Genomic DNA, 25670 nt, shown 5'->3' on the forward strand with positions numbered 1-25670 from the left:
ATAGAAAGGTACATGTAAATAGTATGAAACAAGAGTTCAAAGAAACCGCACATGCTGCTTCTCAGTGAAGAGACTGTCGCTTTTTCCTAGAGAGATACAAAAGCCAGTTGCGTAGTAGTGAAGGAGTGTGAGAGGAGAGTTTCCTGAATTACGTTTTTAATCTTATGGTACTAAAAGCAACTAATTTGTTACTTTAAATTGTTATGCTAAATAACCATCAGATGTTTCACAGAATTTTGAGATATAGCTTAAAGCAGACGTTGGATTATTTTTTCGAAAGAATGAATGATACAAATAGTTACAAAATCCGGAAATGTCTTAATATTATATCATGAGAAAGTGTAGCCTACGCCAAATGTTTGTAGGTACCTGCATTTTGTCCGGGTCCCACCCCGGACGTGAGTTTTGTATATTTTCAACATATATTTTTTTCATTTTTTCTCAGCAAATATCAAAGATATCTGCATGAAATTTTTATGTAGATTTAAGTACAATATGTAAATAAATATTGAGAAGTGCATTCAAGTTGGAAAAGTAGTTTGATCACAATAAAAATGTTAATTTTCAATAAAAATTAAATAAAATTAAGAACAATGTCGCATTCAAGTACCAATATGTCTCGATATATTAATCACATAGGAGAATTTGTCATTTCATTGTATCAAGAATGAGGAGGAAATTATAATATGCCTAAAAATTACTAATACTAAGATCATTATAATATGGAAAATTAATTTAAAAATTTATTAAATTTTTTAATTTGTAATTATGATATTTCATTAATTAATTTTTCATGTATATTCATCTCAATAGTAATAACTTTTAGGCATTTTATAATTTTCTCCGCATTCTTGATTCAAGGAAATGATAAATTCTCCTATATGATTAATACATCCAGAGATATTGATACTTGAATGCGACATTGTTTTTAATTTAATTTTATTTTTTTAAATTTTTATTGTGATCAAACTACTTTCTCAACTTCAATATACTTTTCAATATTTATTCACTGTACTATTTTAAATCTACATAAAATTTCATGCAGATATCGTCGATATTTCCAAAGGAAAAAATTGAAAGTATATATGTTGAAAATCTAGAAAACTCACGTCCAAGTCTCATTAACATTAGTTCTGTGGAACTAAAAAGAAATATTTTCAAACTGACAAGATTGGAACAATGAACAATATACCTATTGTGTCTCATTCTATAAATTTCTTGTAGGTTACTGTACCTCGCTGTTAGTATATTTCTGAGAAGGACAGGAAGATCAAAATCATCATAAGTCTCGTGTTATGTTATGATGTATGTGAACAGAGTTAAATCTTCAGCAATGTGGAGTGGAACATTCCTGATAAGACACTATATTTTCTGTTTCGTATTAAAAAAATGATTAGATTACGGTAAAACAGAATAAATAATGGAAATTATTCAATTTTATAGGTATATTTTTTATCATTGTACGTATTATGCTGCATATAGCAAATTTAAAGTAACGCTATATTGAGTGACTATTTGCGAAATTTTCACGACCACATGTAGGCCTACTGTATTTCTTTAGCAATGTCACTATATCCAGGCTGTCAGAATTCTTTACTTTTTAGAATTCTCTACGCCAATAATATAATAAGTCAATAACACAAATTAATGAAGAGTGTTTTCAATTTATATCAAGTCTAATCTGAACTCTCAACTAAAAACCTGATGCGATGAGCAACCGAGGTAAGTAGGTATTGAAAACTGTCTAATAACCACCACGAGGTTCTCGTAGTAGCCTACAGTAAATCACTCTTGAGCAGATATAACTTCTTAAAGACTATAACATAATACATTCATTCTAGGCCACCGGCGTAGCTCAGTCTGTTAAGGCGCTTGCCTGCCGATCGGAAGTTGCGTTGGGGCGCGGGTTCGATCCCCGCTTGGGCTGATTACCTGGTTGGGTTTTTTCCGAGGTTTTCCCCAACCGTAATGTGAATACAAGGTAATCTATGGCGATTCCTCGGCCTCATCTCGCCAAATATCATCTCGCTATCACCAATCTCATCGACGCTAAATAACCTAGTAGTTGATACAGCGTCGTTAAATAACCAACTAAAATAAAATACATTCATTCTTCAAAGTAATTCATGAATTTACCTTCAAATTCCAACATTTTAAATTTAGAATAATTATCGACTCAACATAGTATTTATTAGTTCTATAGATAATGTCATTTCTAATGCAAATTTGGAGGTATGATGTGCATGTCGTTTAATTTTTTATTGTTTTTCACAAGGAGAATTCAAGAATAAGATTAGCTTGATTTTGGACCGTCTTAATCGCCGGGAAAGATCCGGAAATCAATCTTACAGAAGGCTGGGTAGACTTCGGGGCTGTACTAACGAGAATGCTCCCGTCGTGACCACTTGGGATTGAACCCCGGACCTTTCAGTCTCTAGTCAGTTGCAGTAGCAACTGAGCTACCGACCGGCACTTATTACTTTTAATTATTATATTTTATGTTTATTTCTTGATTAATTAATTGATTAGATACTTAATTTGAAGTTCGTCCTCAGAAAAATATGTGTGGGCCAATTCAGATAAAAGACACGTGAAATAGTAATATGCGTTACAAGAGCGGTATATTGAAGTTTTCATGTTCGAGGAAAAGTTTGAAAAAGCGAAACGTAGTTGAGCTTTTTTAATTTCCGAGAATTGAAAGAAAACATACCGCTCGTGTATCGTACATTATTTTGTGCGAAGATCGTTTATTACATACCTGAAAGAGGAATTTCTAATTAATTGCAATGAAATCTCCATCTTGGTTTCTGTTCAATGACGGCAAATTTTCAAAACAAAAATATTTATCTTCAACATTGTTGCTTTAAAATGTTTTCTGTGTTTACTATACTCTAGCAGGCCGTGATATACGTCTGTCTTTTTTTTTTCCCCCAGTTTATGATGAGTCTGGAATCTTGTTGATTTTTTCACGGCTTCCTTAATGTTACTTGCATCACGAATGCAGTAACTTTAGTGGAGTTGTAGAGTTTACTTAATTTTTGCAAATATTTAAAAACAATAATTAACAGTGCAATTTAGGTGAAATTGCAGTGGTAAGTTTCCAATTTATAATTATTACTATATTGAACGTCTCTAAAATAATATGTTAAAAGCCTAATGCAGTAAAATCAATATGTCACTTAAGCGGTAAGAAGAGGGAAATTGTTATGTCTGTTAGGTTGGGAATACTGAATGTGGAATTTTAGAGTTTCCGCGGATTGGTTTTGTGCAGAAACCAAGCAAATACGCACGATCTCGCACAAACGATTTTTTCGGTACGGTGGACCTAATACATGTATAGTATAGCTAGAAGGATGTTTCTAAATCGATTTGTATTATAATGTTACAATACTTAATTTTTACAGTTAATATAGCCTAATCAAAAGTAAAATTGAGGAACGTGAAAGTTACGTAGCGTAACCGTTTCTATGTTCCAATTAAGTGTAAGTCTTAATAAAGAATATTCTGTTACATCACACTCCTTGATATGTGCTGGTTAGTAAGCAGCTGAAGTCCCCACGTACAAGCCATGAAAACGCGGCGAGGCAGGAGTGTTGAACTTTCTTCTGAAGTGACCTCGGCGATTGAAGGAAGTTGGTGCTGCTGCAACGAGAAAGAGTTTTGCAAAGGAATCTTACTAGAGGACCGCATGGGTGTCAGAGCCGTTCGAAAGTTACAATCGCGAAGTAACATAACAGTTTAAGTACGTAGTTACTGAAGATAGAATTTCTCGATTATACATCTTGATTACACACCTTTTAACACTGTATCACTTCGGAATTTGTATGATAAGACTTTCTTGTGTTAAATTCAAGAAATTAAATTACAACATCGCATACAGAACAAATAACACTCTACAAAAAACATCTCAACACACAAACAACACAAACAAACAAATGCAACCACACAGGCGTATACAAACTCAAAACCTGCAACAACTTCTACATAGGGCAGACAGGCAGATCATTTCAAACACGTTACAAAGAACACATTCCAGCCATAACAAAATTACAAAACACCTCCACATATGCAGAACACATCACAAATGCTAACCACACCCACAGAGACATCAACACAGACATGGAAATACTACACATCCAACCAAAAAGCCAGAAACTAAACACACTAGAACAATATTAAATATACAGACACGCGAAAACACACCCCAACGAAATTCTCAACACACAATTCAATTTCAGAACACACTCTCATTGACTCTACATTATACCACACGAACACATTCTCACAGGAAACAAAACAAGATGCACCAAGACCAACAACGACCAGTTCTGAGGATGACCCATAAATAGATCGAAACATGTAAACAAGGTACAGTTACCCTTAAAAGGAATGAGACGACTCTTGGTCGTCGGAAGTTGAAGTTCTACGGCGTGGTTCACTCGATATCGACGTAACAATAAGTACCATGCAAATACAACAAGAATTGTTACAAGGACCACAACAAGGACAAGGACCAGAATAAGGATCACGCAGAAGATAGCCATTTAAGGCCAAGATTTCACAACATAGCTCGTCACAAAATATCATTGCTTCTCTGTACTGAATGGCAAATGCCTGCTATGGGATCTACATTCTGGACTGCTGCTGTTACTGTCTTGTCTCGGTAGCTCATATAGTAGCGTGTCGGTTCAACTGTATAACCGAAACGTGTCGTGTTCGATCCCAGGTAAAACTTTTTTTAATTGAGGTGTAATTAATTTGTTCAGAGTTCCTCGACTGTCTAATTTGTCGTAAAATACGGAATAATTTATGCCCAATTTCTGGGTCTTACAAGTGGGCTGAACCTCGTCAAAAAAATCTTACTTGGAAGTTAAAAGTATTCTCTCGGAACTTTTCCGTAAAAGTAAATTAAATTCACTCCTTGAAACTGGAAACCTTAGTCGTAGAATAATTTTCCCACCAGCATACAAGCTGACGTAGCACAATCATTGATATAAGTTTTGTACACAGAATTAGACTGAATTTCTGTTCGACAGAATCTATAATCAATGGCTTGTCTGAACATGATAAACAAATCCTAAGTGTTTCCAATGTCACTGAACAATTTCAAAATATTAATTTAATAACTAAAAAAGGGTCGTAAGTGCTGTATCTAGTGATTATTTACATTTATATCTACAAAATGAATCTTGGAAAAGCGTATATGATACTGGTACTACGATATTAAGAGTAAATGTTTTGTATTTTTCACTTAATTTCAGAACCACTTCAGTGGATGTTCTTCACTCAATGTTATGAAAAAATTCAAAAGTAAAAAAATGTAGATAAGACAGGGACTTAAAAATCTCATGCATTAAAAAGAAGAATCTATATGTAATGAGTTGCAATGTAATGATCCTCATGTTCTTAAATACTACAAGAAGTGCAGTGTAATTTATAAAAAATTATGAAAGATGGAAATAGCATACATTTTAATAGAAAAGTACAAAATTCAGATAATGCAGTTAAAGCTAATCGGAATATTATTAAAGTTAAACTTGTAGATATCCTAAGAAATAAAATATTTTTTCATTAAAACCAGTGATTATAAAGTAGAGGATCCCAAATCTATTGCAAATTCTTTTAACGTCTTATAGTATATAGTACAGAAATATTATTGACAACTTAAACATTCAAGATTTTACAAAATACACTGCAATTGGTTACTTAACAGATGCATTTAATAATTAGTATTAATATATGTAATTAGTCAATAACTGCAACAGTGCTTTTTCATTCAATCATAACATGAATAAAATTGAATGCACATTAAATTAAACACTATTGCAAACACGTGGATAAAATAGTTAAAATCAACTGAAGGAGTGAGAATGAAATAATCCAAAGCCACACTTTTAATAAAAATTGTTTTGTACGAGTGGTGTAAATGAATTCATTCGATTAACGTTTATAATATTATAACTTGTAATTTTGTATTGTCTGTGATCATTAACACTTAATCTGAGGAGTTTGTAAAACTCTATGTCAACGTTACTTAGCTATTTCAACGTTATTTATACAAAAAAAAAACGTTGATGTAGACTAAGAATCGAACTCGCTCTCTTCTACACAACATGCAAAAGTCTTAGCGTCTGAGCTATTGAAATGACACGAAAGCTTGCCTTTCTGTGCGGAGTGTCGATCTAGTCATGAAGGTCCATTGTCGATTTAACTACACGGATTATGTATATGTTTACCTTTTATTTACGTAATATTATCATATTTTTTGCAATTTTTGAAGTGAATTTCGGAACGATGCTAGGAACAAACCAAATAGCCTGCATTTAAGTAACTCAATATTCGTTATCTTGTGTATCAGTGCTCTGGTTTCCGATCATGCGCAGTGTCTTACATCCGAGACTTAGGAATTTTCAATCGACTCATTCTTTTCCAGGGAAACTTTACGTTAGAATTTAACACAAGAAAGTTTTATCATACAAATTCCGTAGAATTTCTCATGGGGTGTTCATGACAAAATAAGTAGGTGATTGCAAATTCATAGAGTATGACTTGCCTAATAACAAGCATATTTAATTTCTAAAAACTTAATAGTAGCTAGTAGGTGTGAATATAGAAGATACATCTGCGATACATTTGAAATAAATAACACAATATATAATTTCACAACAAAAATCCTGTAATTCTCCGTTTCTGCATTCAATAAAATTACTAAATGTTTTCCCTTTAAAATACTGTAAAGAGTGAGTAGCGACATCAAATAGATTATGTTTCCTAGAAATGTTTTCAGCACACTAAGTATCTGCGATGAGTTGATGGCATTCCATTGCATACTCGTATCAATAAATATTTCTTTGAAATTTGCATTATTCTTTCATGCGAAATCAATTTACTTAAACCAATAGTCCGTTCTATGTACCTTACTATGAGCAAACTTACTAATAACCTTCTAATTGAAATATGGAAATTCAGGGTTAAGTTCTTTCTTATAGAAGGTATTACTAATGCTGAGTCTTCCTGTAGTCATCGTTTTTCCAAGAAAAAGTATTTATTTCCTTCGGTGTAGACAAGCGGCCCGTGTGGCGTGGGTCGTATAAATGAACCTAAAAAGGAGAGGTTAAACTAAGGTAAAGAAAGAAAGAAGTGTAGACAAGCAACGATTATTGTCTGAAGATGTCTTAGGGATCGTAATGAACAGTTTTAATACGGCTTTAAGTAAACTGTAATATTGGTTTATTTCTAGAACTTAAATAAAATTACAGCCCAGACACAATGGTGATAGATTAACACGGAGCGCTGAAATGCGATAAGAATCGCACGTTACAATGACTATGTAAACTTTACAATGAAAAGGTTGCTAAGAACTAACTGAAGTTATAACCTGAGACCAAGTTAACGCAAAGCCCTGTTTGGCCGGGACAGTTTCGGTTTTCAGAGTCGTGTCCCTTTGTCCCCTCCAGATTCGGCCGGGACGCTTGGATGTTCCGGTTTTTGCAAGTCAAATGAAATAACCAATGATTTCAGATTGTAAATGAAATTGCTTAACTTTCAACACTAGTGAATAGTTATGAAGTGTAGGCAAGGTTAGCACGTTAGCATTAGGTTGAATCTTCTTCTTCTTCTTCTTCTTCTTCTTCTTCTTCTTCTCATTATACTAGGCCTGCAGCCTGTTCCATCCAGAAATTAGTAGTCTCTTCATCTCTTTTTCGGTTTTCCAGGCGATCTCTTTCCCTCCATAGGTAAACTGTCCTTTGCTACGCGTACAATTCTAGCCAATGCCATGCGGGATACATGTTGGTTCCATTCGTCAATCCACGCAGTTACCTGTTGCTTGGATATTTAACTGTCTTCTAATCTCTTCACTTTTAACCTTGTCCCTTCTAGTTTAATGCACGATTTCTCTTAAAATACTCATCTCATTTGTCTCTAAAATCCGTTTCATTCTAGAAGTATCCCATCTTGTCTCAGAAGCATAGGTCGATACTGGGCTATTAATGCTTTATAGATTCTTGTCTTAGTATCATTATTTAAGTATTTATTTTTTCAAATAATATCATCCATGTAGCCCACTATTCTCGCTGCTTTATTGGCCTGATGTACGACTTCATTCTGCAGTGCTTCCCAACTGGTTATGTCAACACCTAGATATGTTATTGCCATTACTTGTTTAATCATTTTCTTTTCTAAGTCTAACTTAATGTTAAGCGCAGTTTACTTATAATCATTAATTTGGTTTTCGTTAGTGATATTTTCATATTGTACTTTCGGCAACCAAGACAGAATCTATATAATAATCTCTGCAAGTCATCCTCAGTATCCGCCATCAAAACAACAACATCAGCGTAGCATACTACACTAAGGTTTTTATCACCCATTCTGTATCCGTCTTTAGGTCTGATGTATTTTATGATTTTTCATTATTAAATTGAACAGCAGTGGACTTAAGGAATCTCCTGACGGACTCCTCTTCTGATTGGTATTTGTTTTTTGACAATTTCTCGTCCACTTTTATCCTGTTAAAATTACTTGTCATAATTTCTTCTTCACTTTATTATTGTCATTATTAAGTGTAATTAGTTACCACTGCCACCGGGTATATACCCATTGCAGTGTGAATAAATACATTCATACCAGTAAAAATGTCACTAATAAGTAAAATCAACCCATTCGCCACATTATTCTCTTTTAAGATATTTAAAACATCTTTTAAGTTGCAGCTTATTAAAAACCTTTCCGAGGTCAATAAAATATAAAAATGCAGATTTATTGTATTCAATAGCTTTTTCTATTACCTGTTTAATTATAAAAATAGCATTTATACAAGATCTACACCTCCGAAATCCTTGTTGTTCATCTTGGAGACAAATTATTTCTGATAGCGTTTGATGGATTAATTTTGTTGTAATTTTCAATACAGTATTAAGTAAATTTATTGGTCTGTAATTTTCTGGTTTCTGTTTATCTCCCTTCTTGAAAACTGGAATCAAGATGCTAGTTTTCCAGTCTTCTGGCACTTTACTTTTTTTTTTTTTTTAATATTTGTGTAATTAATTTTATTATTTCTGATATAAGTTTATTCCCCACATATTTTATCATTTCATTAGTTATACTGTCCTCTCCTGGATATTTCCTATTCCTACGTTTCTTAATACTTGTCATAATTTCTTCTTCAGCGACTTCGAATATCATTTTAGGAGCATTACTATCAATATTATATACATAATGATTTTCTATATTATAGAGGTTTGTAAGATAATAGACCCGTGTACTTTCTTCAATTTTATTTGATATTACAAAATGCTTTACTTCCAATCTTTGATTCCTTATTGTTCTCCATATCTGTCGTTGAGTCATGGGTGAAAAAAGTCGTGTCATGACGTACCATTTCATGACATAACAATATTTCGCGCATTTCAAGTGAACCCAATTACACTAGTAAAATTCTATCTTGTTAGATATGCCACTCATGCATTCAATAATATAATATGACATTGCTTGATCGGTTTCAGAATCATAAGATTATTCGCCTTTTCATGACTCCTAAGTTGATACTCCTGTAAGTGTGGAAGCATAGAAGAAGCAAGAAGCAGTTATGGCCGCATGTAGAATAATATTTGTACATTATCGGAAAAATTACCTAGAGGGAGGGACTCTTGCGGTAGTTACTCATTTGGTCCCAACGTCGACTCTTACCTAAGGTAGAGGCATTAGAATGGAAGGATAATGTTGATTGCAGCGATGGCAAGTGGAAGTAGCTATTTGACGTAAGAGTGGCTTTCTGTTTTATGTATAAGTTTAAAGGTTTTAATGATGTGTGTAATAAATTTTTCTCGCGCTGAAAGTATTTAATTTCATCGAATGATATTCTTGAGCCTATCCTTGAGTACATCATTATTAATAAATAGGAAATATAGCAACATAGGAAATACATTTAGTGATTGGGAGAGCAAAATGAGAAGTGTGACAAGTGAAAGTAACGAACTGAGAGGGACGATATCAACAAAATTAAACAGAATCACCAGTGAGGAGCAACGTAAGAAAGAGAAGAGTAGTGACATAGTGATCGGAAGAGCGAAATGAGGAGTGTATGGGAAGAAACAATGAGGAAAGGTGTTTGGTGCGGTAGACGAGACAGAGAATTGGATTCTGGGAGAAGTAGGAAAATTAACTGAAGCAAATATTTGTGACACTGGGAATAGCATATTAAGTGCTTTGAAAGAGACTGAGAATATTGAGAGCAGAATACTAAGTGGTTGTGGAAGTGGCGATGAAAGAGACTGAGAATATTGGGAGTAGAACACTAAGTGGTTGTGGAAGTGGCGATGAAAGAGACTGTGAATATTGGGAGTAGAACACTAAGTGGTTGTGGAAGTGGCGATGAAAGAGACTGAGAATATTGGGAGTAGAACACTAAGTGGTTGTGGAAGTGGCGATGAAAGAGACTGAGAATACTGAGAGTAGAATACTAAGTGGTTGTGGAAGTGGCGATGAAAGAGACTAAGAATATTGAGAGCAGAATACTAAGTGGTTGTGGAAGTGGCGATGAAAGAGACTGAGAATATTGGGAGTAGAACACTAAGTGGTTGTGGAAGTGGCGATGAAAGAGACTGAGAATACTGAGAGTAGAATACTAAGTGGTTGTGGAAGTGGCGATGAAAGAGACTGAGAATATTGAGAGTAGAATACTAAGTGGTTGTGGAAGTGGCGATGAAAGAGGCTGAGAATACTGAGAGCAGAATACTAAGTGGTTGTGGAAGTGGCGATGAAAGAGACTGAGAATACTGAGAGCAGAATACTAAGTGGTTGTGGAAGTGGCGATGAAAGAGGCTGAGAATATTGAGAGCAGAATACTAAGTGGTTGTGGAAGTGGCGATGAAAGAGACTGAGAATATTGAGAGCAGAATACTAAGTGGTTGTGGAAGTGGCGATGAAAGAGACTGAGAATATTGAGAGCAGAATACTAAGTGGTTGTGGAAGTGGCGATGAAAGACACTGAGAATACTGAGAGCAGAATACTAAGTGGTTGTGGAAGTGGCGATGAAAGAGACTGAGAATACTGAGAGCAGAATACTAAGTGGTTGTGGAAGTGGCGATGAAAGAGGCTGAGAATATTGAGAGCAGAATACTAAGTGGTTGTGGAAGTGGCGATGAAAGAGACTGAGAATATTGAGAGCAGAATAGTAAGTGGTTGTGGAAGTGGCGATGAAAGAGACTGAGAATACTGAGAGCAGAATGCTAAGTGGTTGTGGAAGTGGCGATGAAAGAGACTGAGAATATTGAGAGTAGAATACTAAGTGGTTGTGGAAGTGGCGATGAAAGAGACTGAGAATATTGAGAGCAGAATACTAAGTGGTTGTGGAAGTGGCGATGAAAGAGACTGAGAATACTGAGAGCAGAATGCTAAGTGGTTGTGGAAGTGGCGATGAAAGAGACTGAGAATACTGAGAGCAGAATGCTAAGTGGTTGTGGAAGTGGCGATGAAAGAGACTGAGAATACTGAGAGTAAAATTCTAAGTGGTTGTGGAAGTGGCGATGAAAGAGACTGAGAATACTGAGAGCAGAATACTAAGTGGTTGTGGAAGTGGCGATGAAAGAGACTGAGAATACTGAGAGCAGAATACAAAGTGGTTGTGGAAGTGGCGATGAAAGAGGGTGAGAAAAGTGACAGAATAAATAAAGAGAATAAAGTGACAAGTGAGAGAAGTAAGTACAAATAATAATGCAAGGTGGACATTGGGACAAGGTACTAAAGAAGATAGGTACATAATAGTAAGCAAGGAGGGAATGATAAAAAAGATAAGAGAGGAAGGATAAAGAGGAACGGGTGAATAAATTAAACAATACAAAAATATTTAAAAGCTAAAGATGAAGTGGTTACTAGAATAAACATCTACGACAGTAAGTTATAGATACTGAATATGAATGATAGGAAGTGGGAGATAAAACTGTAGTAGAGCAGACAGTATAGAATAATATTAGGATAAGAACTGAAGTAGAGAGTGTAGATAATATTTAAAGGTTAAGGGATGGGAGTATAACGGACTAATTAAGGAGAAAATAGAAAGGTAAATTATCAAATGATAGATGAAGGAGAATACCACTAGATTGGAATAGCGGTAAAGGTGGAGAACTATAAGAGAAGATGTTTTAATGTAGTATGAGAATTGAATAAGGAAGTATTAAAATGAAACCAATATAATAGTAGGCTATATTACCATACAAGTTTGGGAAGTGCTTTTTACAAAATCAGAAAGAATAGTTATTAATATCTACAATAAGTAGATAGAACATAACAGAACAGAACATGTAATACAGAATAATACATCAGAGTACCGAATATAATTACTACAATAGAAATAGATATAAAATAATACATCAATATAAAAAGAGGATACAGTAATATTAACAGAATTTGAGGACCGAATGAGCAGGGCTCGAGGAAATGTTTTAAAAACGAGCAGAGCGAATTTTTCAATTTCGAAATTTTGTAATGCACTTCACAAACGTGTACTACATTCTTTGCACGATCATATTATTTTTTTTAAATTGCAAATACAATATATTTTGCATAGAAAATTTAGAGCAATATTATTCCAAAGCCTTCGCAAACTGCACTGTAATGGTAACTAAGCAACAATAAATGCACTGTAATGGTTCTATTTCAGTATAGTTTTATATTATGAAGAATGGTTTCCCTAGTAACAAGTTTCTGTGTGAGAATTATAACTTTCAAGGTCTAACAACAGTAGCTGTAAATACAACAAACACACGATCGTGCACTGTTACATTGGCACCATGTACAGAAATGTAAGGGTCACCACTATATGGAGCAACTGTGGATAATAAATATCCATATTCATATTCAGTAACTAGGAAATACTTTAAATTAGCATTTTGTAACGTATATTATGCTTTCTCTGCATTTATAGCCTTAGTAAGTTAAAGACAAAATTGGTATAGGTCTGACAAAGAATCAAACCAGCAACATTCAACGTGTCAATTGTCAGCTAACACCCTGATATATTTTAAATAGTTACCATAACCCTATCATATTATAATGTTGGAAACGATATGAATGACATTTTAAAGCAGAACTGTCATCTGTGAATGGATACTTGCCCACCTTCAACTTTTTAAATGGACAGCAGACCTTTCCATGGCCTTCCGAACTCCAGCAGGTAACTGGATGCAGTAGGCCTACATAACAACGGTTGTGTTTCCAATGTCACATTGTGTACTGTTTACTAAGTCTACAGTTGTAATTCAGTAATGTTGTTTAGAATTCATGCTCTGTTAAGCGTTTTTCAAATCTGCACTCCTGGTAAGAAATAAAACTCTTGAGTTCAAATTCTCCCACATCACTGTATTAGATGATACGAGTATAGTATTGAAATCGACACCGGGACATGATAAGAAAGCGTGGCAATGGATGTCACAAGGGTTACACACATTTTTTCATTCGTTTTGCAACGATTCATTTTCTTTATCTTATTGTGAATCATATACCTATTTATAGTTTATTTTGTTCAACCATTATTCAAAATACATAATATAGACTAAGTGAAATAATTTAATATGCGTCCAAGAAAGAACATGTAGTTTCTTTTTCTGGATTGCACACATGAGACATTTACAATTCCAAAGTATATAGGCTATGAAACCAAATGCATGCGTGTGCCGTAGCTTACAGTAAGAATTTTACCGTGGGGGTAAGTGAGCTTGCTAGCTATAAGTGAAAGCATAGCGTGGGAGGATAACTTCCCAGTCCAATTTTTTTCTTCCCCTGACTCGCAGGTAGGTTTTACGAGACAAAGAATGGCCTATAAAACGTTTTGCCTTTCATTTATACATTGTATCATATTAGTAATATACTTCCATGTAATTAAATTCGCACAAGTGTACTGCACATAAAATACTTGTACGTGTATTTTGATCTCCACTGATATTGTTTTTATATACACTTAAGTCGGCATTTAAAAGCAATGCAAATGTTAAAATTAAGTTAATTGTTTTTAATGAGACAATGAGTAAATTTCTATCATTTAGACTTTGTTTCAGTGGCTCCCCCAAACGTAAAATACGGGTTTAAAACTAATCGGTGCGGTGTTATTCTCTAAAAATTAAGGGATTTGTAGTTCTCCTTTACCTGTCTGTGTCTGGAGAGGATACAACTATGATTAAAGTGAAAATAATTTCTGTATTTAATAATTAATTTATCTCAGAAAAGGTTTTCTTTGGCACTGACTCCAACATCTAATTTTAAAGTTAATTTTATGCAACACGAAATGATCACGAAGAAGATTATCTGCCGAACCTTGAAGTGGATCGTCGTTGTGTACTTTTTATTTAAAATGAAGACCCGATAATTGTTACTACAATTTATTATATTTGAATCATTCTCGGGTAAATTGAGTCCTAGGTACTGAACATGATGAAAATGAGGCCGATGGTTTAGGATAAATCGCTATACACTGGCAGTAGCATGCACAGAACAACTTCCTCCGTATCAGGGATGTTACAACTTGTACTTTTCTTGAAAATCTCGATATATTTCATATAATAAGAAATTAGAGCAACTTTTCTTAATTCAACGCTAAAGGCTAACTCATATCCGGGTAGTGATTAGCACACTTAGCTCTCTTACTACTCGTTTACATAAGAGTGAACGTTGATGCACAATTTAACAGAGCAGATTGGTACACATTAACAGTGCGTAACTTTGTACAACTAATATCAACCATAAAAGTTTAACATGGAAGAAGTGATTCATACTTGAAGATCTGAGTAGGAGAAAAGTACGAGTATATGAGTGACACATTGGATAAATGGAAGGCACTCACTGGACATCAACGATTAATCCAAGGAAACTTGTAACAGAGATACCTACGACAGAAAACATTATTTCAGGAAGAATCCTGAAAACACAATAGATATTCTACAAATATTTATGTTGCCAATAAAGTTAAACAAATTTAATCCTTTGGTCTTCCGACCACTTCATCTTGCCGAATCAATGCTGGCTCAGTTTTCTGTATTAACTCGACAACTGTACTGAACCAGACCTGTTTACACAAGGAGAATAAGTGGTGAACTCCATCTCCAAATGAAATATTCGGTAGTGGTACAAGGAGAGTGGTGAAGTTATTATCCAGAAGTGTTAAGTACTCCACTGTTGATCTTCTCAACTACTATTATTACGGTGCCTGCAAAGACTAAACTACCGGCGCACAGTGAGGTATTTGCAGTGAAAAGTTGGCCAAATTTCCATTTTGCAAAATTTACCACTTCTCAACAACAACGCATGCCTATTACAATAAAGGGTCTACGAACTAAAATACAATGATATATTTGTGCCAGAGCTACGTGCCACGCTGAGCTATGAGTTTAAATTTAGCATTTCCTTAGAATCTCGTGTTATCTCTCGACGTGTTTGGAGTTTGCTCTACACAAACAGTTGTACTTTTTTATTTGAAATATACGAAGGTTTTGTTGTGGATATTTCAGAACGCGGTATGTTAATGACCCCTACATTACTTTTTTACAATAAATAATACTAAATTTTGATATATATATATATATATATATATATATATATATATGAGGCATAGAAATGCCAGAAATGTTTTGCTAGTTTGACTATTTCGTTATACTTCTAAGTTTTTCTAAGTGCTGAAGTTCACTTCAAATTAAAGTACACTTATCTGAGAAGATACCCCATACAAATGAATAGTCCACTGCAAGAATGATGGATGTCATTTGGAATACATTTTGCAGGAGAAGCAATTGAAAGTTTGAAATGCTTAGCGCTCATAGCTTAACTGTGATTTTCCGATCATTACTGGACAATGACTATCAGTGTTAATGCCATATAACTCTCTATGTACATTCTATATGTCTTAAGCTATGCATTGACAGTCTTGGTTCATTTTCGACAAGAAAGTGACATCCATCATTCTTGCAGTGGACTCTTCAAATGTAATCGCAGAATGCCGCATATGTATTTTTTTATAATTTTTTTCTCCAAGAAGTGGAATTTTCTGAAAAATACAAAAATGCAAATATTGATTAACTTTATTCCAGGCCCTCAGGTGCCACAATCACATGTCGAAACTATATTTACACTTTAATTGACGCCTCAGGGGGAGCAAATTTTGACAAAAAACTTGAATATATGGAAAAATATCTTCTTGATAAATATTGTAGGGATGACTATCAACAAAAAGATTTTAAGCATACACTATATTTGATAAAGCATCAATTCAAGGTTAGTTGGCTAGCAGTACATAAAAAGTCCATATAAAAATACAACCAATGTCTCAATGAAACAATTACTTTTGCCTGCATCTACAGGAAGTTTGAACAATTGTTGAGTTAAAATGTAATGTGACTATGTATTTAGTTATTTGTTTGTTTGCTTCTTCCTTTGTTTAAATGTTTATTTGTTTATTTATTTATAATCAAATAAATAACAAAATAAATAAATACAGTCACATTGCACATTCCCAATCGTTTATATCAGACACAGCCTTAGTTTTCATAGCTTGGTCAACATTTTCTTCTCATGTTAACCGACAATATCTTTACACCACATTGGTGCTGATTACCTTGCAGTTTTATGCCGCTTGTAAAGGCGCTAAATGCTAAGTCGAGTTGGGAAAACTTCAAACGTAAGTGCAACTAATGACTTCTGTTTTAAAATATATTGCTTTATAAATTGTTTATTAAAAACTCCAATTGAAATTTTACCACCGAAATGTCGTCCCGAATGCGAGATCTCTGTATGACAACTAGTGCTTTGAGATTTCCCGATCCCAAGTCTCTTCAATATATATATATATATGGATGAAATAATACGCCTTTGGTGTTAGGAGTACAAATTAGGAATTCAAATTTCAAGTTCCATAAGACTAAACACAGTTCTTTTCGCGTACGACCAAGTATTTTATTTTTATTTATTGGGTTATTTTACGACGCTGTATCAACATCTAGGTTATTTAGCGTCTGAATGATATGAAGGTGATAATGCCGGTGAAATGAGTCCGGGGTCCAGCACCGAAAGTTACCCAGCATTTGCTCGTATTGGGTTGAGGGAAAACCCCGTCAAAACCTCAACCAGGTAACTTGCCCCGACCGAGATTCGAACCCGGGCCACCTGGTTTCACAGCCAGACGCGCTGACCGTTACTCCACAGGTGTGGACCACGACCAAGTATTAGTTGCAAACTCCGAAGACAATTTACAAATGGGTATATTTAAACTAAATAAAATCATAGAAGAACATGGCATGAAGATTTCACCGGGGGGGGGGGGGGAAATAATGGCATTTGAAGGTACAAACCCAATCCGAAGCAAAATTGTTGTTGAAAAGGTGATTTTAGAACAAATAAATTCATTTTCATACTTACATACATACATACTCATTCATATCATACGAAGGAGAGAATGATGTAAGCAGAAAAATTAACAAATTTTTACAAATATTAGGACTGCTAAACCATACCCTAAAACCAAGTTTAGTACAGAAACATTCCAGAATAACGCTATATAAAACCCTTGCACTACCAAATCTCCTTTATGTAAGCGAAATTTGGGTTCTGAAACAAAGAGATATCAGCAGATTAAGAGCAGCTGAAATGACATACCCGAGACGAACTTCAGGATACACACTTCTGGACCACAAGAGGAACGACGATATACTGCAGGAACTCAACATGCAACCATTAGAAGAAAAAATTACAGAATACAGAAACAGATAGCTTGAACACATTTCTCGTATGGAAGCTGACCAGACACTCCAAGAAATGCTAAAATACCACCCTCAAGGACGACGACGACCTGGACGTCCACAGAAACGTCTATTGGATCCTGTATAGCTGGAACCGAAACAGGCCAACAATGGCCTAATTTCGTGCCTGGAATATGATGATGATGATTCATGATGATGATGATGATGATGATGATGATGATGTATAGGATGTCCCAGAACTTCGTAGATCGCTGCAACATGCAATAGAACGCAATGGAGCACATTTTCAGTAATTGTTCCGAAATTCATGTAAGATCCTCTCCATTTCTGTTAAGTACTTGTTCACAAGTTACGTCACACATTATTTGCCTGACTGTAGTGACATGATACGGCCATAGCTGGCCGAGAGACGCCAAGAGTACGGTCCCTTAGGTTTGGCTCGCTGTGTATAAACTATCCTTACAGACTGCACATCCCATTACCTGAAGTTTCTAATCTCACGTACAGTATTACGGAAAAAGGTAAAGTGCTATTGATTGCAAAATTGACTAGATACGTAGTAAATGTAGCCTACACGCCTTTTACGTAACAGTTCTCTATTGCCATATGGGGCGTTCATTATGCAGAAGCTACGCTATTAAAGAGTAATTCAAACAGAGTAAATTATGTTCCTAGTATAAAGTGTAGAAAATTACCTCTGCTTTAATATTGAATCTCGACGAAAATTTAAACATAGTTAACTGAGATTAATAATTCAGTCTCGACGAAAATTTAAACATAGTTAATTGAGATTGATAATTCAGTAAGTTTTTCTTACTATCGACATGTCATCTTTATTGATGACGGTATGTATCCTATGTGTTCTTTCTTTTAGGTTTTCCTTACTGTAGAAATTCAGTTCCCTAATTTGCATACTATGACCGTCGCTGTGGCTCAGTGGATAGCGCGTACGCTTCCCAATTAATCAGCCAGTGATTCGAGTCCCGGCGTGGGCGAAGATTCATTTCCATTACACTGTACTGTGTATTTGCCCCTTGCCATTTTCTTGTTCTGTAACTGCTCCACGGTGGCCCTGCAACGTGCTGACCATAAGGTCATGGAGTCTGGTCCCGGTTCAAGATAGGGCCTATATCTTCCCCTACACCACATTCACTTGTAAATCGCTACAAAAGGCGGGAGTGAAGCAAGATAAAGAAAGAAACTTTGGATACGACATCAGAGATTTATGAGTGCCTGTATTAATATTTTGCGTTTCCTTTAAAACGTTTTGTGGGTTTTATATCCTCTTTTAGAATAAGCTTAAAAATAAAGTATTCTCATAAATATATAATTCTTCTCAGAAGAATTATATATTATTCATATATATAAAAACTGAAGTTAGAATATGCCATTAGGAAAGTTCAGGAAAGCAGAGAGAGTTTGGAACTGGACGGGTTACATCTGCTGCTTATTTATGCGGCTGACGTGAATATATTAGGAGAAAATCCACAAACTATTATTATGGAAAGCACGGGAATATTACTTAAAGCAAGTAAGGAGATAGGTTTGGAAGTAAACCCCGAAAAAAAAAAACAAAGTATATGATTATGTCTCGTGACCAGAACATAGTACGAAATGGAAATATAAAAATTAAAAATTTACCCTTTGAAAAGGTGGAAAAATTAAAGTACCTTGGAGCAACAGTAACAAATATAAATGACAACTCGAGAGGAAAATAAACGCAGAATAAATATGGGAAATGCATGTTATTGCTCGGTTGAGAATCTTTTATCATCCAGTCAATTCTCAAAGAGTCTGAAAGTTAGAATTTATAAAACAATTATATTACCGGTTGTTCTGTATGGTTGTGAATCTTGAACTCTTCACTTTGAGAGAGGAACAGAGGTTAACGATAGAATAACTCTTCTCGGGTTCTCCCTGAAGAAGATGGCAGAGCTAGCCGTCGAAAGTTTGGGAGCAAATCTCCAACTCACCTGGCTGAGAACCCAAGAAGAGTTATTCTACATCAAACGCCGGGAAAGCCTCAAGTATACAGAGGTTAACGATATTCAAAAGTAAGATGCTTAGGAAAATATTTGGGGCTAAGGGGGTTGAAATTACAGGAGAATGGAGAAAATTACACAATGCAGAACTGCACGCATTGTATTCTTCACCTAACATAATTATGAACATTAAATCCAGACGTTTGAAATGGGCAGGGCATGTAGCACATATGGGTGAGTCTAGAAATGCATATAGAGTGTTAGTTGGAAGACCTGAGGGGAAAAGACCTTTGGGAAGACCAAGGCGTAGATGGGAGGATAATATGAAAATGGATTTGAGGGAAGTGGGATATAATGGTAGGGACGGGATTAATCTTTCTCAGGATAGGGACTGATGGCGGTCCTATGTGAGGGCGGCAATGAACTTCGGGTTCCTTAAAAGTCATTTGTATGTAAGTAAGTTAGTAAGTAAACTGAAGTAATAAACTACTATAGGCCTTTATACGGTGCCAGGTCTTTGGGTTTGCATCGTCAATGCCTTTAAATATAGTACACGGAGCAAATACCCTAAAATTTCGCACTATATTGATCACGGTGAAAGTCCTCATAATATTACAATAAATTGTATGTCCCTCTATTGAATAAAAATGTTATAGTTGTGTGTTCCAAATGCAACCAAGCACACGATTTTTAAAGTTACGCTTCTTATGTTCATGTTTTATTATTTTTTTAATGTAACCAGCACGTGACTAAATAAACTTCTACTCTTCATACTTCAGAAGTTCCAGCAGTACATTGTTGACATTGTCATGCAGTAGATGATTGTTACGTGAGGAAACGACGCTGAAACTCGACCTCAAACACGACAGAGACAGTGGAGAAAAATGATAGTGCAGACAGAACTGAACTCACTAGCGTCAGTTTAAATGTAAGGATACGTTTTGAATTCACTTGAAGAAGTGTAGTGCATACATTCGGCTCTATCCATTTAATTTCATAAAATTCTAGTTTGCAGTGAGATTATTTCCTTTCTGTCCCGCAGTCAACAATTCTTAGATCGCTGATTATGGCTAATAGGTTTAGGCCTATTCATTTGTACGTACACATTCTTGCCACTGTCATAAGAAGTTTCCGATCACATTGCGAATTTCTTATTGTAAATTGACCCTGCCTTCTGCAAAACACTGCATCGTCTGTTACCTACGTGGGGATTAATATTTGAGGAGAAAAATTCGCTCCGACGCCGGGGATCGAACCCGGGTCCTTGGTTGTACGTACCAAGCGCTCTGACCACTGAGCTACGCCGAATTCAATATTACAGACAATTCTGTATGACGAATTAATAAAAAAAATCTATAATATTCTCATAGCTAGCAGTGCATATGTCTGTACAGATTACTGTGCACTTAACTGCGGAATCCCGGCCAAATAAGTCACTCAGCTGAGTGCGCTCCTAGTATAATGGCAGTTGATATTGGACATATACGTCAACATATATGCCTAACATGGAGTCAGGCCATAAAGGGAAACATTGAAGGAGGAGAATTCGATCCGGTGCTGTGGATTGAATTCGGCGTAGTTCAGTGGTCAGAGCGCTTGGTACGCAGAACCAAGGACCCGGGTTCGATCCCAGACGCCGGAGCGAATTTTTCTCCTCAAATATTAATTGTCAATATTACAAATATTATTCTGTATGACAAATTAATAAAAAAAAATCTATAATACGTGGAGATTGCTTTTATAAACGCTGCCTTCGATATTTCTCAATATTTATACTTCGCAGAGGCTGAGACCAGAGCTACGCAGTGATTTTAGTAAAAGGATAGTAATTTTATGTTTATACATTACTGTATTGATCTAAATATATGTTCTTGCAAAATAAACAAAATCGAATGAAAATAAAGGCCACTATGCTACGGAAACATATAGTGGTCGACCTTTTTTCTTTTTAAATTGCCTGCCAAACCGTACAGTTGTCAGCATAAATTCAATATGCATATAAAGCATAATCATGTAATTAAAACTAATCCTAATGTTGTGATATACAAGAATATGCATAATAATCACGTTTTAAAAAGTTGAATAGCTACATTTATATAGGCCTAAGTAAATACCTGTTGATTGAAAAAAAATATATATATAATATACAAACATACATACGTAAGTGTTCTGCCCTAGGGTAGGCCTTTCACTACAAACCCAGTATTCTCCAATCTCTCCTATTTTCTGCCTTCGTCTTAGTCTCCGCATATGATCCATATATCTTAATGTCGTCTATCATCTGATACCTTCTTTTGCACCGAACTCTTCTCCCGTTCACCATTCCTTCCAGTGCATCATCCATCAGTAGGAAATTTCTTCTCAGCCAGTGACCCAACCAATTCCTTTTCTTCTTCCTGATTAGTTTCAGCATCGTTCTTTCTTCACCCACTCTTTCCAGCACAGCTTCATTTCTTATTCTGTCTGTCCAGTTCACACGCTTCACTCTTCTCTATTTCTTCTCTTTCTCTTCTTCTTCATTTCAAATGCTTCTAGTCGCTTCTCTTCACTTCGTCGTAATGTCCATGTTTCTGTCCCATACAATGCTACACTTCACACAAAGTACTTCACTAATCTCTTCCTTAGTTCTTTTTTTTTTAATTTATTGAGTATACCTGAACGAATAAATCTTATATCTGGGGGCTATAAAATAACAGATACATATAGCCTACTGTATGTTGTACAATATAATTTAACAAATCAAGAAAATACAATCTGTGAAAAAAATACAATATGACAATAATTCTTTGGTGAGCGGACAAAAAAAATTAAGTCACTCTATGCAAAATTTACAAAGATTTAAACAACTGCTCTAAATCCGAAAAGTGACATGTTTCGACTATTTCATGATTTTCTTTATTGTTGACGCCACTGGTTTAGACTTTCTGTTTTAGGAAACGGGTTTAATGAAGGAATATAAAATTACATTTTGTGATATAACATTTTAATGACTTAAGCCCTTTTGCCCGCCCACCGGAGAATTAAGAAAAGAAAATAAATAAGAACAGTAAGGTATCAGTAACATTAAAGTTTAGAAAGAAAGAAGAAAAAGTTTGAAACCATTCAATAAATAAACCAACCGAGAATTAAAATAAATAATCTTCCCTAAAATGTGTTTTTTTTTTTTTTTTTACATTTCTTAAAACACTGGAAATTTGGTAAAACTTTGTATTCTGAAGGAAGTTCGTTATAAGTTGTTATTAGAAAATGCTTAATCGCTTTCGTACCATAAGTTACTGAGCCATGCTGAGAAAAGAAAAATACATTTTCTTTTGTCTTGAAGAATAAGTATGTATTATATATTTTTATTAAACTGAAATATAATATTGCTATATATTTAATTGTTAATAACTTTATACATGAAAATATCAACACCTAATTTGATAATTAATTCAACTGGTAGAACGAAAGAAAATTTATATAGATATTTAATTGGAGTCAAATAATGAAAACCTAACAGGTTTCTTAAAGCTCTATTTTAAATAATTTGTAAAGGTCTCAAAGCAGTCTTCTTGTTATGTCCTCAAATAAATGACGTATACATTAAATGAAGGGCTGAGAGCCATAGTGGGCCAAGTGCCATTTTCATGAAAGTAAGAAAACTTGAGGTGAAGTTAAATAAAATAATTAATTGAATACATATTAATAAGTAATTATGAATTTAATATACCGTATAAAAAAACTATTGTTGAAATTATGTATGACATAAAAGGGAAAAAACATACACTACCGGTCAAAAGTTTTCGATCACCTATCACAACTATGGATTTGTGGTTAAAACAGGGATTTCGTTTTGAATATTCTATCATATCATAATGCTAGAGAGACAAAATATTTATTTTGTTGGTCTATTTGGTTATTCCGATGTGTTTGTACATTGAAATAAAGTATGTAGGTGTTTTCATAACTGATCGAAAACTTTTTACCGGTAGTGTATATTTTGCCCTAATTATAACATAATGAAATTACACGTATTCCAAAGTGTTGAAATTGGCCCAATATGGCACTACATTTATCTTATCAAAACAAAAATGTGCTAGTGAGCCACCTCCAAACGCTGTCTCAGTGCCTACTTTTACGTTTCTAAATTTTGGAAAAACTGCTTCTAGCTTATTTAGAGAATAACGAAATTTAATTTTTATTGGTTCAGCTGATTCGCATCTCGGCCATTTAATTTTCATCCATTGGACTTTGTTACATTCTGTAGTGTCTTTACACGCCAAAAAATTGCATCTGGCAATATCTTTGATATAAAGGAAGTCTGACTGTTCCATTTTATTTACAACAAAGCCTTTTTTTTCTACAGTGTTGCCATAACCCCACATAATCGTCTACGATAAAGAGATTTTTGGCTTTGCGTTTATCTGACTCAATAGGGCTGAAGTCCCTGTCATCAGGGAGGAAAGATGCCCAAATTCTAGAAATTTATGGTCTATTTCTTAAACTGTGAATGATGGACAATGAGGCTCAAAATGAAGTTAGGCTTATGTACTAGTTTCAATTTTGTCCTCCACACGTTATTTGATTATACTATTAAGTGGTTTGCTCCAGTATTTACAGTTTTAAGCTATGACAATAGATATGACCCCAATTCAGATCCCCCTCTGAGCAGTGTTTTCTCTCCACAAATAGCCTAACATCATGTTCACAGTTATGCACTCCAACGTTTCATATGCAAATTGAAGAACATCGTTTTGCATATCCGGATATTAGTGTCATTGTAAAAATAAAAATTAATGTTTACCATAGGTACACATAGGCTACTTTCGTAGAGATAACAATTTAAACTTGTTTTCTGTTTTGCCTTTTTTTTAAATGTAATTTTATAAATTGAATGAAAATTAATTTATTAATAATTCATTTTTTCATTTCATTATAAATTAATAGGCCTACATGCTCTAACGTAGTTAGGCAAAATTGTACAGTACACCACTAAATTAATGAAATTTTAATACATCTTGATTACACGACTTTTAACACTATATCACTTCGGAATATGTATTATATGTCTCAGATACAAGGTTTTCATATTAAAAGAGACAATTATTTGAATAGGTACCTTGTTTATGAATATACTGCAAGTATTATTTTTGAGGTTATGGTACGTACCTTTTTTAATAAAATATACGCGTGAATGCTGTTCATGACTATATTCTATATCAGCATATCCTCTCTGCCTCTTTATATTCATTATAGGAACCAATCTCGCAAGATCTGGATTTGCTGGTCAAAATTACTTATTGACGAGAATGTATCTTGCGTATGTGTGCTCGATCATTTTCATTATCCAAACGTTCGACACATCATAACCTACATTTGCAGTCTTTGTCAGTGTACATTTTCGCAGACACAGGATTTCCACTTGCATTTACATACTCTTGACCACTATTTATTTTTTTTTTCGTACATTCTTTTCTCACTCATCACAGTTTTCCACACGCTTCCTAGATTTCACCTTACTTGAGTTATTTTCTTTCACTTCTACATCAAGTCACGTGGCAAGAAGCAGCAACTTTCATTAGACGTTTGGACATAGCCCACTCTGCTTCTCAAAAGAACTGGCATTTGCTTGAGAGAGTATTTTTATTGCTTTAATTATTTCATATCTTGAGATATTTGGTCCAAATGACTCTATCTGTTGAGTAAGTTACGTGAGTCAGCAGGCAATCAAAACATGAGATAAGCTTCAAAATTCTGAAAATGGATTTGGCCCACTATGGCTCTCAGCCCTTCAATTCTGATAACACGAAATAGACCTAATGCACATAAGTTGACACGTAATAATTCAAATAAACAAGGAATAAAACAGGACTAAGACGTAGTTGTTCCAAAAAAAGTCAGTAGTATTAGACTACGGCTTTTAATGTAATGTGCTAACAACACTTGCTGTATAAATGCATTTTAAGG

General features: G+C 34.6%; 1 protein-coding gene and 1 non-coding gene across 3 annotated transcripts in view; one reads left to right on the forward strand and one right to left on the reverse strand.

Annotated features, from left to right (window-relative positions):
- Window positions 1-25670, forward strand: part of snu (ABC-type transporter snustorr) — a 683140-nt gene that overhangs the window by 422667 nt on the left and 234803 nt on the right. The gene's annotated exons all lie outside the window — the stretch shown is intronic.
- On the reverse strand, window positions 20960-21032 carry TRNAT-CGU (transfer RNA threonine (anticodon CGU)). Its single transcript has one exon. It is a non-coding gene; the product is annotated as a tRNA-Thr (tRNA).

The sequence above is a fragment of the Periplaneta americana genome, chromosome 12, assembly GCF_040183065.1.
Source record: "Periplaneta americana isolate PAMFEO1 chromosome 12, P.americana_PAMFEO1_priV1, whole genome shotgun sequence".
Classification (NCBI taxonomy): domain Eukaryota; kingdom Metazoa; phylum Arthropoda; class Insecta; order Blattodea; family Blattidae; genus Periplaneta; species Periplaneta americana.